The sequence below is a fragment of the Rhinopithecus bieti genome, unplaced genomic scaffold (assembly GCF_001698545.2).
Source record: "Rhinopithecus bieti isolate Rb0 unplaced genomic scaffold, ASM169854v2 scaffold_76888, whole genome shotgun sequence".
NCBI classification, from domain to species: domain Eukaryota; kingdom Metazoa; phylum Chordata; class Mammalia; order Primates; family Cercopithecidae; genus Rhinopithecus; species Rhinopithecus bieti.
This window is the reverse complement of record NW_016828917.1, coordinates 102,771-117,593: the sequence shown is the minus strand read 5'-3', so window position 1 is coordinate 117,593 and position 14,823 is coordinate 102,771. Positions and strand designations below refer to the sequence as shown.

The 14,823-nt window shown below is 42.5% G+C and overlaps 2 long non-coding RNA genes across 3 annotated transcripts in view; one reads left to right on the top strand and one right to left on the bottom strand.

Moving 5' to 3' along the window:
- Window positions 1–14,823, bottom strand: part of LOC108523869 (uncharacterized) — a 97,716-nt gene that overhangs the window by 14,346 nt on the left and 68,547 nt on the right. Inside the window, exons 2-3 of the long non-coding RNA XR_001883913.1 lie at window positions 5,867–5,960; window positions 5,000–5,083 (exon numbers count right to left, since the gene is read on the bottom strand). This is a non-coding gene — a long non-coding RNA (uncharacterized LOC108523869). The remainder of the gene's footprint in view (window positions 1–4,999; window positions 5,084–5,866; window positions 5,961–14,823) is intronic.
- The window catches only part of LOC108523868 (uncharacterized), a 99,235-nt gene that overhangs the window by 53,463 nt on the left and 30,949 nt on the right, over window positions 1–14,823 (top strand). The window lies entirely within an intron of this gene.

Below are 14,823 nucleotides of genomic sequence, written 5' to 3'. Positions count from 1 at the left end.
AGTACTATGCAGCCGTAAAAATATGAGATTCTATCATTTGCAACATCATGGATTGAACTGGAGGTGGTTACATTAAGTGAAACAAACCAGGCACAGAAAGACAAACTTCACATGTTCTCACTTATTTGTAGGAGCTGAAAATTAAATCAGTTGAACTCATGGAGACAGAGAGTAGAAGGATGGTTGCCAGAGGCTGGGAAGAGTAGTGGGGGGGGGGGTGGGGGGGCGGGGAGGGGAAGTGGGCATGGTTAATGGGTACTAAAATATAATTGAATGAATGATATTCTGTCAATTGGATAATTAATAGAATGAATAAGATCTCATATTTGGTAGCACAATAGGGTAACCTGTCAATAATAATTTGATTACACATTTAAAAATAACTAAAAGAGTATAACTGGAATGTTTATAACATGAAGAAAAGATAAATGCTTGAGGTGATGGGTACCCCATTTACCCTGATGTGATTATTACACATTGTATACCTATATAAAAATATCTCATGTTCCCCATAAATACATACACCTACTATGTATGTACCTATACAAAATTATAGAGTGTGGTCATCAGAGCATGGAGTCATGTTCCTACATAGTGCTTAAAACTTCCACTAGGAATTATCATGGTCAATTCAGCTTGTTCCAGCTCAAGAAAAGCAAGAGCATCAGCTAGGCTCTAGTACCATGCTGCAGTCCCGAGACATAAACAAGACCCTAGCCTTGCTTTCAAGAAGCTCATTCTGGTGGAGACAGGGTGGGAAGGAGACACAGACAAAACCAGCCATGGGGATTAATATGTCTTAACAAGATGACCTGTAAGTCTGACCCAGGAAGAGAAGGAGATAGCTTTCAGAGGCCAGAACTGAGCTCTGAGTAACTGTGGCTGCCTGAAACTGCCTCTTTCTTTCCAGCACTGGCTTTCCCAACCTGAAAAACTGATTCAGTCTCACATGTGGATCCTGAGGACATTTAAGGAAGACATTTTACAGCTGTCCAGGGAACTCTGATGAGATCTGAAATGTTCTGTTCGTTCTGCAGCTATAAAATAACCTGCCTAGCACAGAAACATATACTGACCATGCCTGAAATAATGAATCTGGCTTTTGAAAGTGCTCAAATAGAAATCTGTTTACTGAGCAAAGCCGTCATCCCGGCTGACTTACAGAAAATTGATAGCACCATTGTCCAAGATTCATGCTGTCTCCTGGCACATCAGAGACAGCCCCGGGAGACTTGATATCTGAAGTCATTTTCTTGGAGTTAAGAGACACTGCCCATGGGAACCACAAACTGCACTGGTCCAAACATTTGGTCAATGCAGCATAACTACAAAGCCTGATTCATCTAGGAAAGCCACCTTCTCATCCTTTGGCAATGTGTCAGCATTTATGTAGGGGGGACTCTTTCCTTCCAGATTGGTACCTAATATAGAGCTTTAGTGGTGGTTCATAGTGAGTGCTTGAATCAGTCAGGAGATAAAAACCACACCTTTTAACAGGCATAATTTTATATAAAAATTGTAAACTGGGTTCTTTCGCAGAAAGGCAAAAAGAGAACTCTAAGAAATCATGGTGGTGGCAACTGCAGGAAATAGCTACTTCCCCTAGGGGTGAGGGAATAGAAGGAAGAACAGAAAATTATCAAAATGTAGAAGCTCAGAGGAGGGGTCCCATGGAGCTGGGACTCAGATATCTGAGTGGGGCCACATTGAAACTGGGTTGTGTATAACATTGAAACTGGGTTGTGTATACTGTAAAAACTGCAAACTGGATGGAGTCACTGCTATAGGAAAGAACTTCCAGTGCCTAGGTTATCACTGAGGAAGCGATGCAGACAATAAAAGGAAGTATTCAGGAACAGGAGCTAATCAGAAACAGGAAGTGCTCAGGAACAGGAAGTATTCAGGAGCAGGAAGTACTCAGGAACAGGAAGAAGAGGGCCACTTTCCCTTCCCCAGCCTCAGGGTCTCCCTTTACTACCCCCTCTTGGTGGATCCCAACAGGTAGCAGCTGGCTGGGCAGAATGGTAGATGCAGAGTTCTAGCCCTGGCATTACAAAGCTGGGTAGAAAAGGATAAGTTTGGAGCTTAGAGATAATAGTTCAATAACTGGCAAATTGTTCAATAGATATTTTTGAGTGACTGAATAAATTTACACGCAATAAAATTTCAAGCTTTGACTTTCATTCAAAAATTTATTGACATTCCTAGGATTGCTTTCTCACTGGGGAATTCTCATTTGTGTCAGATTCTCTCTCTCTCTCTTTCTTTCCTTCCTTTGTTCCTTCTTTGCTTCCTTCCTTCTTTTTTCTTCCTTCCTTCCCCCTCCTTTCTTTCCTTTTTCCTTCCTTCCTTCCTCCCTCCCTTCCTTCCTCCCTCCCTCCTTCTGTCTCTCCCTTCCTTCCTTTCCTTCCCTTCCTTCCCTTCCCCTTCCCCTTCTCCTTCCTTCCTTCCTTCTTTCCTTCCTTCCTTCCTTCCTTCCTTCCTTCCTTCCTTCCTTCCTTCCTTCCTTCCCTCATTCCTTCCTTTCTCTTTCTTATTTTTTCCTTTCTTTCTTCCTTCCTTCCTCCTTCCCTATCCCCATGTCTTGTTTCTTTTCTTTCTTTGTTTCTTTCTGCAATTTGGCCTCAATGAATCTTCTGAGACAATTTAGCATCCTCAACTGTTTTCACTGCCTCCATCTCTATGTTCTGACCTTCCCCATGCCTGTTCTGGGGTATTGCAGGTTTCTGTGACAGTGACAGAATGTGACTGATAGCACCTCTTGGCCCATGGAATCCCAGACCAGGACTCAGAGCCCCAGACTTCTTATCCTTGGATGAAGCACATGACTTCTTTGAGGCTCACTTTTCATGAAATGGGAATGAGAATATGGAATATAGTCTTCACTCATCTTACATAGATGTTATTAGGATAGAAATGAGTCATAAGTCTGGGGGTGGTGGCTGACACGTGTACTCCCAGCACTTTGAGAGGCCAAGGTGGGGTGATAGCTGGAGGCCATGAGTTCAAAACCAGCCTAAGTAATAAAGCAAGACTCCATCTCTATAAAAAATTAAAAACTTAGCTGAGTTTTGTGGCATGCACCTGTAGCTACTTAGGAAGCTGAGGTGGGAGGATCTCTTGAGCCTGGGAATTTGAGGTTGCAGTGGGCTGTGATCACACCACCGTATTTGCCCAGGTGACAGAGTGAGACTCTGTTTCTACAATAAAACAAAACAAAACAAAACAAGTGAGACATAAGATGGATAAGTGAATTAAAACTTTGTAGGTGAAGTTTGCTGATTGAACGTATGTGTCTGCGTTTTTCTCCTCCTGAAGCCCCACTGGAATGGATTGTTTTGAAAAAGGTAAAACCCACTACAATGGAAAAAATGGGAGAAGAAATGACAACAACATGGTTTGGGAGTCAGAATACAAATAGATGAGTGGTAACTGATGAAAGAAAGCAAAGCTCAGAAGGCCATAGTGGCGAAAATTTTAAAATAGCAAATGTGTGCGGCAAATTCCACAAACCTCGAGACCTAGGGGCAGCAGGTACCTCTGAAATTGGGGGTAAGGCAGAAAGACTCAAATAAGAAGGATTTGTTTAGTAAGCACTCAGATCTCTATGTCTGCACCCTACTGTGGGCAGCCAGGCTACTGCCCACCCCTCTCAGCAAAGACTGGCTGGAGAGGGTAAGGCATGGTCTTTGGACACCTGGGCTGTGCACTGTAGCAGTGTGGTGAGGGACAGCTGAATGCTGACGAGCCTCAGCCCGCTTTCCTGACCTGGCTCCCAGGATGCTGCAGTCAGTCTTCATCTTCCAGTCAGGAGACCTGGAGAGTGTTCTCTCGGGATTCTGTCCAGCTGAAGAAGAAAGTGTTAAAGGTACTGAAATTAGCAGTTTCGCAGGAACATGGCCCATCCGGAGTCTCCTACAGTGGAGCTGCAGATGCCGTGTGCAGTTCTTGCACTCTGATCTTCCGATTAGCATTTAGTTCCTTACTCTGAAATGCTAGCAGAGAACTTAGAGTTACTTATGGGACTCATTTCCTATGAATACTATAGTGAATTACCACCAACTTGGGACTTGAAACAACACACATTTATTTTCTTGCAGGTCTGGAGCCTAGAAGTCTGAAATCAATTTCACTGGGTCAAGGCAAGGTATTGGCCAGGCTGGTTCCTGCTAGAGAATCCAAGGAATATGTTCCCTTTCGTTTTCCAGCTTCTGGAGGTGCTTAGATTTCTTGGCTTATGGCCCCTTCACTCCAATTTTTGCTTCTGTTGTCACATGGCTTTCTCTCTCTGTTGATCTTGCCTCCTTCTTTTAAGGACCCTGGTAATTACATTTAAGGCTCGCTGAGATAATGCAGGATAATCTCATCTCAAGATTCTTAATTTGGTCTGAAATGTTCCTTTTGTTATATAGAAGTCCTGGAGATTAGGATATGGGGAGCCCATTATTCAGGATATCATAATTGTCTCTTGAATAATCAGGATTTCCTTGAAAGAAGTAAGCCTAAGGCATCCAGACATACTAGAATCATGCCATGTACCATTTTGAGGGGGCAGAATTAAGAAAATAGTCACAAATAATTTTCTATGATCTGTAGTTCGAAAGAAGAACCTAGTTGAGAAAGACTGACTTAGAGTAAAATAAAGGTGAAAGTAATCAGACAGAAGAAGCATAGAATAGGAAGAAGACACTCCAGAAACAGACTATTAATACTTTACGGCAGTGGTCCCCAATCTTTCTTACACCAGGGATTGGTTTCATGGAAGACAATTTTCCACGATGGGGTTGAGGGGTTGAGGAGGTTGGGGTGGGGATGGTTTTGGGATGAAACTGTTCTACTTCAGATCATCAGGCTTTAGATTCTCCTAAGGCATACACAACCTAGATCCCTTGCATATGCAGTTCACAATAGGGTTCACACTCCTATGAAAATCTAATGCTGCTGGTGATCTGATGGGAGGTGGAACTCAGGCAGTAATCCCCATTCACCAGCCTCTCACCTTCTGCTGCGTAGCCTGGTTCCTAACAGGCTATGGACCTGGCTTATGGCCCCTGGTTTGCAGCCCAGGGATTGGGGGCCCCTGCTTTAGGGAGATAAGAAAATAAACTGCAATAATCAAAAGAGAACAAGATGTTACAAAAAACGTTCAGAGAATGCGAATAACTCTTGGAAATGAAAATAACACAGCAGCAAAGAAAACCTCAGAATAAGTTTCCAGATAAAGTTGAGGTATTCTTACAAAAAACAGAGCAAAAAGAAAAAGAGATGAAAACTAGAAGAGAAAAGAAAATTAGAGAACGAGTCCAAGAGACCCAACATCTGATTAACAGAAGTTGCAGAAATAGGATTAAAGAAAACTTATGGGATAAAAGAATAAATGGGAAAAATTCAAAAAACTTTCCAAGTTTTTTAGTACATAAGTTTTCAGATTGGAAGGGTCCCCCAAGTTTCTATCATAATGGGTGATAATAGGCCCATGACAAGGCACATCATCACTGGCGTCAAAAAGAAGAGGTATATCTATATATCTATCTATATCTATATCTATATCTATATCTATATCTATATATCTATATCTGTAGAGAGGCTTATAAAGAACCTAGAATTAGGAAGGCTTTGAAGTTCCCAATGCCACCTAGAAGGCAATGAAGCATGCTTTCAAAATCGTGAAGAAAAATGATCTCCAACTAGAATTCTACTCCCAGCTGAACTACCGCCAATCGACTGAGAGTAGATAAAAGACATTTGCATATATGCAAGGTCTCCAAAAGCTATTCAAGGATGTGTTCCATCAAAATTGCAGAGCAAATCCAAAAAGAAGAAGACAAGAGGTATAGGAATGAGAAGATCCAACACAGGGGGTAACTGAGTGGCAGCAGACTCTGGAAAAGACCTGTTGCATTTGGCTGTGCAGGATGTACACTGCTCAACTTCTGGGCATGCCATCCTTTTCATTTTCTCTGTGGGTGACATAGAAATAGAAATCAGGACAATTTAGAGCCCCTCTGAAGGCTCCTGGGGAGATTTCCTTAGGAAATTAAAATCAATAGAAAGCCTCATGCATTATGAAGAAATTTAGACAATTGATAGCATTTGTGATTGAAAGAATGATGAATACACAGAAATCTAAGCAAATCAAAAGAAAATCATTAACTTTGGAGTATTAATAACTACAAAAATTAAATCATAATAAGCTCCAAGGAGTATTTATATATTCATAATAATTCAAACACTGATGATTTGTCTCTAACTACAAATTTTGAAATAATTATGTTGGGAGAAGCCAGGGTTAAGGGAAAGTGGCGTGTGTGTACAGAGAGGTGACGTAAAAGTCAAGATGTGGCAATAAAAACATATTGTTCAAGCAAAGGCAGCCTATGCCAAAACAATCAGCTAAGATCCAAGATGGGGCCTGATGATTAGGGGCAATGATATTTTACAACAAAACTTGAATTGTTAGGCTCTTTAAACAGTATGTATTTGTAAATTTGCTAAAAATAGAAACTAGTAGAAGTTTTAAAAGTTCTTTCAACTCTGGGCTAGTCATTTAATCTCTCTAAGCCTCGATTTTATCTGGGTGAGTGTGCACAGGGGCAAATGTGTATCATGCCTGGCACAGCTGAAGTGCGGAGTAAAGGCTAGTGTTACACGTGTCATCAGCATCATTGTGAGCTGATGTTACTGCCATAGAGTTTGCTATGCACAGAGTTGGTGTTTGAGTCATAGCAGCAAAACTGAGTCCCTGGTACACATCATTTAATTACTTGCACCTGTGCTACCCTCTTACTTATTTGTGGCTTGCCAGGAATTGCTCACATCGACACTGGCCCAATTGTCCCATATAACTAATGTTTATGGTTTCTTTTGAACAAACATAGAAATTGACTCTCCCAGTCTTAAAACTTGAGAAAGTTACATATGTCTTACCTGAGTTTATTTCTCAGGAAACCAATAATCAGGCCTCCCAGATTATATCAAGGACCTGAAACTCATCAGATCACTGCATCTGGACAATGAGATGCCAGACCTCCCACCTGTCATGACTGCCTAACCGGCCACCTGCTTCCTGTGGACCAATTCCTCTCCCCTACCCTTCCTAATACCTATTTTCCCACACATGGTTACATTTCTTCCCTGCTATATAAACCCCTAATTTAAGTCAGTTGAGGAGATGGATTTGAGATTGATTTCCCATTTCCTCAGCTGCAGCACTGAATTAAAGCCTTCTTTCTCGGCAATACTCATCTCAGTGATTGGCTTTCTGTGCTGCAAGCAATGGGACCTAGACCGAAACCCTAGTGTTTTGGTAACATCAGCAGGAGAGGTTATGCCCAGGCATGCGTGATGGTTGAGGCCAGATTTGGGGATCCTGTCCATTCCCGTGGCTGGGAAAAGAAGAAGCTTTCTGGTCTTGGAGATGAGGCAAATCTTCAGCTCTTGGAGAAAGATTAGAGATAACCTATGTGGAAGCAATGGTGCCGAGAGACCAAGGCAACACAGCTTTGTTCAATGAACAATGACAATGAGGAAGTCAGTCATTTCTAACCTGGGAACATCTGGCAGCAACCTGGTCTCCTGGTGGGTAGGGAAACTGGACCTGTCTGAGCTCATCCCTGGTGCTGAGGTCTGGAGATACAGATATTGTTCTGGATGTTCTTTTAGAAATGTGGGCTCCTAAGGACGTGTCGGGGATCATCTCCCTCGGTCCAGACCAGCAAGGGCTCTAGACAAAAGGGCTCTAGGACAAAAGTTCATTCTCCTAATCAGACCCCAGGGCCACAACAACTGAGAAAGAAAGGTCTGGCTGTAAGTAGAGCAAGCTCTACAAACATGTGCGAAGGAGGGCCGCCCTTCCCTGTCTCTCTCTCCCACCATCTGGAAAGCTGGTGAATACCTCCTATCATCATCATCATGTCTCATTTCTATCTTTGTGTGTCCGTAAATAACCACATTGTATTGTGAGGGAGTGTAAGGAACATGGGTTCAAAATTTTGAAACAGGAAGACTGGATTCAAGAATAGCCCATGTTACCCCTGACTGTGTGATTCTGTGTAATTTCATCTCTCTGAGTTTTCATTTCTATGGAATAGGGGTGACAATTGCTTCCCTAGCTACTGCAAAAGGTTTAACACAGCTTAACTAAAAGGTTTGACAAAGGGCAAATGGTACGGCACAGGTCAAAACTGCTTTGTAAGGAGCTGAAAGACAGGAAGGAAACCAGCATTTATAGAGCGCCCACCCAGTAGCAGGTGCACGGTAGCTATTGTGGTACCTGCCCTTGATGTATATTCTCTTCACATTGATATGGTGCTGTGAGTGTTAGGACTTTTTCTGTGGAGCAAGAAACTGAAGCTGGCAGGGAGAATAACTGCCTAAGTCACACATGAGTGGATGTGTGAATGAGGTCCTTAGGATGTCACTGTCTGGGTGCTGGGGCTTCAGCAACGAGCAAGCCATTATATCCTACTGGTGGGAAATGAAAAATAAAGAAGTTAATAAGTAAACCAGACAACTATAGAAAAAATACTATGCAAAAAATAAGCAAGTACCTGTAAGATGGGGCTGTCTCACACTAAGGGGTCAGGAAGGGACTTTCTGAAGAGGTGATATTGGCACTGAGACCTGAACAACCAGAAGAATCAGCAATGTGAGGATTGTGGGGAAAAGCATCCCAGGAGATGGGAAGAGCAAATGCAAAATCCCCAAGGGGTATTGAGGTGTGTGCGTATGAGGGGCAGAGAAAACCAGCGCAGCCGCCACGCTGTGAGCAAAAGGTAGGGAGAGGATGTTGTAGAAGATGAGGATACAGAGGCTTAGAGGGGCCCTTCTGGGCCTTAAAGGTCACAACAAGGAGACTGATGTTCATTTGAGGTGCGTTGGGAAGACACTGGACAGGTCTAGGCAGGGTCTGCTCCGTCTGGTTTGTACTCTTGGTGTGGCCATTGTTACATGGTTTTGTGTCTGGCGGCTCCCCAGGCTTTGTTTCCATTAACAGCAAGTTGCTGGGAGAAATCACACAGCTGGGGGATCCCCCTCTCTACCTGTGGTTCCAGCACTTGCCTGCCACCCCTAACCAACTTTAGGCATTGGGGGTAGCATTGGGGTGGGGGTGGCTGTAGGGAAAGAAAGAGTCAGGGCAAAACCCCTAAGGCCAAAAGAAGTACTCTTCTTCCCTACCAGTAGTGAACCAACCATCAAAGCAGGGAGCTGGTGATCACTACGGAAGGTGGTCCTGAAAATCTTTGGCAACAAGCACCAACAAGCACCAACAAGCCATCAACAGCCAAGCAGTTCTGTTGTTGTAAATAAAGACCCTCTATCCTTCTACCAGCTGAGGTGGGCTTTTTTGGCCAATAACAGACACATGGAATTTCAGGACCTCCTCAAAAAAGACTTTCATTGATCTACCTCTGAGGACAAATAAATAAAAAATATAAAGAAATATTGACTGGGTGCAGTGGCTCATGCCTATAATCTCAACATTTTGGGATGCCAAGGCAGGAGAGTGGCTTGAGCCCAGGAGTTTGAGACCAGCTTGGACAATGTAGTGAGACCCCAATCTCTACAGAAAAATAAAAAATTAGCTTAGTATGATGGTATGCACCTATGGTCCCAGCTACTTGGGAGGTAAAAGTAGGAGGATTCCTTGATCCCGGAGGTCAAGGGTGCAGTGAGCTGTGATTATGCCACTGCACGATCACAGCTCATTGAACTCCAGTCTGGGTGACAGTGAGACCCTGTTTCCAAAAAAAAAAAAAAGAAAGAAAGAAAAGGAAAAAAGAAAATATGAATGAAAACATTTTTGGAAGGTAATTATTTGGTAAAATATGTATTTCTATGTAATAATTGATACATATGAAAGACTCTAATATATTTCATATGTATTGATGAAGCATTGTATTAAAATAAACATTGACCCCACCATCCACCTTAAGAAAGTGTACATTACTAAAGCTGTTGAAATCAACTGTATGTATCTCCCTGATTCCATTCACTTACCTTCCCTGGAAGGTAACTACTACATTACATTATTTGGAAGTATAAAATTTATTTTTCCTTCTTCCTTTTCTAAAGAGTTTCCTTCCACATTTTTGTTTTGAAAATTTTAAACCTATAGAAAGTTGCAAAATAGTACAATAGATACCCATTTACTCCTCATCTAGATTCACCAATTGTTAACATTTTGCTCAATTTGTGCTTATCTATCATCTATCTATCTATCTATCTATCTATCTATCTATCTATCTATCTATCTTTGTCTCTCTCTAATCTTTTCTGAACCCATTTGAGATGCAGTTATGCACACATAACCTTTGATCTGCAGATGCTCTAAGACCAAGGATCTTTGCCTACATCAAAATCAGGAAATTTTGCATTGAAACAACTCTATTACCTAATATTGTGTATATTCAAATTTCCCCAAGTGTCCAGTATGTGTCCTTTATAACTGTTTTCCTGTGTTTTTGCTCCAGGATCCAGCCCAGGTTCACACATTGCATTTGCTGACTTATCTCTTTAGCTTCCTCTATTCTAGAACAGTTCCTCAGCCCTTTCTTCCCCCATGACATTGACAATTTTGAAAACCCTAGGCTGTTATTTTTGGAATGTCCCTCATTTTGGATTTGTCTGATGGTTTCCTCATGAGGAGATTCAGATTAATAAAAAACCAAAGCCCCTTTAAAGGCTTCAAACAGAATGAAATCTGCTCTCAATTTGCTTCGACCCCGGGGACGCTATTGCACAGGAGAATTGAGCCTGGATGGCATAGTCCACCTCTGGAACAGATTTCAGCTAGGCTGGGTAAGCCTGGTAGCTGAGTTGTCAACCTCACACTCCAACAGAGCTGCTAGGAACTCTAGATACCTCTGTTATAGCCTGAGTTAAGTCTTTATTTCCAGTTTATCTCTGCAGTGGGCCTTCCCAGCCCAGAGGTCTGCTCTGTTCCATGCAGACTGAGAGTATTGTCCATGAGGAATCGCTGAGATGTGAGACGAGGCCCTGGGTGCCAGTGAGGTGGACTCAATGGCTGGCAGATGTTCACTGCACTGGCTGCTGGGACAGAGGCCAGCAAAGTGAAAAGGCATGTGGAGTCCCAGTAGGTAAAAAGCAATTTCCTGAGCTGGGCCTTGGCCAGGAGGCTGCAGTTTTACCCTTCCCTGCATTCAATGGCTATGGGGAGGCTGACGGCAGGACTTGAGCCTGATGCTTCATTTCCAAAGGCCTAGCCTTCAGGAGCCCGCATGTCCTGTGCAGGCAAGAGGCAGTTCTTCACATCCTAAGTGCGCAGGGCCTCAGCAGTGCTCCTTGGACACTGCTCCTGCTGATATTAATGAGCCCCAAATGCATTAACTCCCAGGAGGCTTGGGTTTACACATGAGGTGGCACAATTTAACTGCAGGCCTTGTTGAGTGGAACTTTTCACATGTTTGTTTCCCCTCTAAAGGGCTTGCATGTATAGCCACATTTCTCTTCATCTCTGAGAATGGCTTATGGGAAGTGGGAAGCAGGAATTGCTGCAGTGTTGCTTGTTTTGTTCCTGCCGTTGGGGGTGTGGACTTTCCACTTCATCGCCCCTCTTCCTGGAGACGAGGCATGACAAACTGGCTTCACCAAGATGAGGCTGCTTAGACAGAAGCAGGAAAACAGGAAGGGCATGGGCTCCAGAGCTGGGTACACTCACTTCTGTGCCTTCCCATGGTTTAGCCTTTTCCAGCCTTGGTTTCCTGAGCTGAAGAATGGAGATGACAATACTCACAGAGCTGCCAAGAGGGTGGCTGTAGACACCCTTGCATGGATGCTGTTAATGCCAGACACTCTAGAATGTCATTTGATTCTTAGCCTGGGATCCGCTGAGAGTCCCCCAAAATTTTGGGAGTAGAATTCAAGAGATTTGTAAACTTGAATAAGAAATATAATTGCACATTTATTGTCACGGAAAGTGATGCACAACTTAGCATTTCCTTCAATTCTGTGGACAACAACTCATGGCAGTGTTAATAGTACCTGTGACTGTCATCAATAGAAGCCATAGATATTTTCATATTACATTACAGTTTTATAGGTATTTCAAAACATGCTTTATACTCATCATGACTTCAAAATCATGTTAACGATTAGACATACAGCTAGATCCTGCTATTTAGTGTGCCAATTAATAATCACAGATATTAGCATATCGTAAATTTGTTGTAAGATATTTTGATAATTATAGTTCAGTATAACTGGTTTCCTTTGTACTCCTGTGTATTTTACTTAATGTGTTTACAAGCATTCTGAGAAGGGATTCAAGGGCTTTACCAAAAGTGTCCTGTGTTCAAAAAAATGATTCAGAAGTGCTGTGGCTACTCGGGCTTTGGGTAGTAACTTTCCCTTCTCAGGGGCTCTTGCTGGGTCCTGGCTGAAGATATGAGGTGGATTTCTTACTCATAATTTCTTCCTTTGCTGCCCTTCTCCTGAAAATGGAGATAGTCAGTAGGAAGGCAAGGGCCTCGAGGGACTCTGAACTGTTCCCCAATGTCTCCAGATTGGTGGATAACAGACAGGCATGCCAAGGGCATTCATACGTGGAACAGAACAGACATGCATGAAGTATCAGAGTTGTCGCCCAGATTATACCAGAAAAGTGAAAAACAAACTGAGCTGCAGGTCAAGTCGAGGAAGCAACACCTCTTTTCTCTTCTGAAATAAGGCTGATAATTAGAAAAACCTGCTGGGCGCAGTGGCTTATGCCTGTAATCTCAGCACTTTGGGAGGCAGAGGTGGGCAGATCACCTGAGGTCAGGAGTTTGAGACCAGCCTGGCCAACATGGTGAAACCCTGTCTCTACTAAAAATACAAAAATTGGCTGAGTGTGGTGGCGCATTCTGTAATCCCAGCTACTTGGGAGGCTGAGGCAGGAGAATCACCGGAATCCGGGAGGCGGAGGATGCAGTGAGCTGAGATCACGCCACTGCACTCCAGACCGGGTGACAAAGCGAGACTCAGTCTAAAAAAAAAAAAAAAGAAAAAAAGAATTGGAAATCCCCACAGTCACGAGCTAGGAGAGCCAGGAATCTGCCTCTTGAATTCTGGGAAATAGGGATGTGAAGCTGGAGGCGCTAGTGAAGCCTCTCAGGCTACTTGCTCTTGGATGCCAGCTTTGACCAACAGACAGAGAAGTGCATGATCACCAAACTACAAAGCTAGACTTGTGGGCCAGCTTGTCATACCCAAATCCAACAGAATGTAGAAGCAGGAACTTCAGGAAGAAAAGCAAATAACTTCTAATCTGGACGCGGGTCAAATCATCCCTTCTAATGGTGCAGCACTGGGCAAGTGGCTTCACCTCCTTGACCTTAGTATTCCCCTTTATAAAATGGGGGGATTGGGGATCATGTCTACCTCTGAGGATTTAATGACAGCATATAAATAGAGCCTGGAAGGTGGCAGAACCATGATATATATTCAGCATTGTTAGTTCTTGAGGTGGGTAACTGTTGTTTTTTCCCAAACAAACTCCATCTTCCTCTTGTTCTGGTGACAGTACCTGGAATTTCCTTTAGAAAATCACCTTCCTCAGTTCTGGCCAGGGAAATCAGGCAAGAGAAATAAATAAAGGGTATTCGATTAGGAAAAGAGGAAGTCAAATTGTCTCTGTTTGCAGATGACATGATTGTATATTTAGCAAATCCCATTGTCTCAGCCCAAAATCTCCTTAAGCTGATAAGCAACTTCAGCAAAGTCCCAGGATACAAAATCAATGTGTAAAAATCACAAGCATTCATATACACAAATAACAGACAGAGAGCCACATCATGAGTGAATTCCCATTCACAATTACTACAAAGAGAATAAAATACCTAGGAATCCAACTTACAAGGGATATGAAGGACCTCTTCAAGGAGAGCTACAAACCACTTCTCAATGAAATAAAAGAGGACATGAACAAATGGAAGAACATTCCATGCTCATGGATAGAAAGAATCAATATAGTGAAAACCGCCATATTGCCCAAAGTAATGTATAGGTTCAATGGTATCCCTATCAAGCTACCACTGACTTTCTTCACAGAACTGGAAAAAACTACTTTAAAGTTCATATGGAACCAAAAGAGAGCCTACGTAGCCAAGGCAATCATAAACAAACAAACAAACAAAAAAAAAAAAACAAAGCTGGAGGCATCATGAAATCTGACTTCAAACTATACTAAAAGGCTACAGTAACCAAAACAACATGGTACTGGTACCAAAATAGATATATAGACTAATGGAATAGAACAGAGGCCTCAGAAATAACACCACACATCTACAACCATCTGATCTTTGACAAACCTGACAAAAGCAAGCAATGGGGAAAGGATTCCCTATTTAATAAATGGTGTTGGGAAAACTGGCTAGCCATATGTAGGAAGCTGAAACTGGATCCCTTCCTTACACCCTATACAAAAATTAATTCAAGATGGACTAAAGACTTAAATGTAAGACCTAAAACCATAAAAACTCTGGAAGAAAACCTAGGCAGTACCATTCAGGACATAGGCATAGGCAAAGACTTCATGACTAAAACACCAAAAGCAGTGGCAACAAAAGCCAAAATAGACAAATGGGATCTAATTAAACTAAAGAGCTTCTGCACAGCAAAAGAAACTATTATGAATGAACAGGCAACCTACAGAATGGGAGAAAAGTTTTGCAACCTATCCATCTGACAAAGGGCTAATATCCAGAATCTACAAAGAACTTAGACAAATTTACAAGAAAAAAACAAACAACCCCATCAAAAAGTGGGCAAAGGATATGAACAGACACTTCTCAAAAGAAGACATTCATGCAGCCAACATATGAA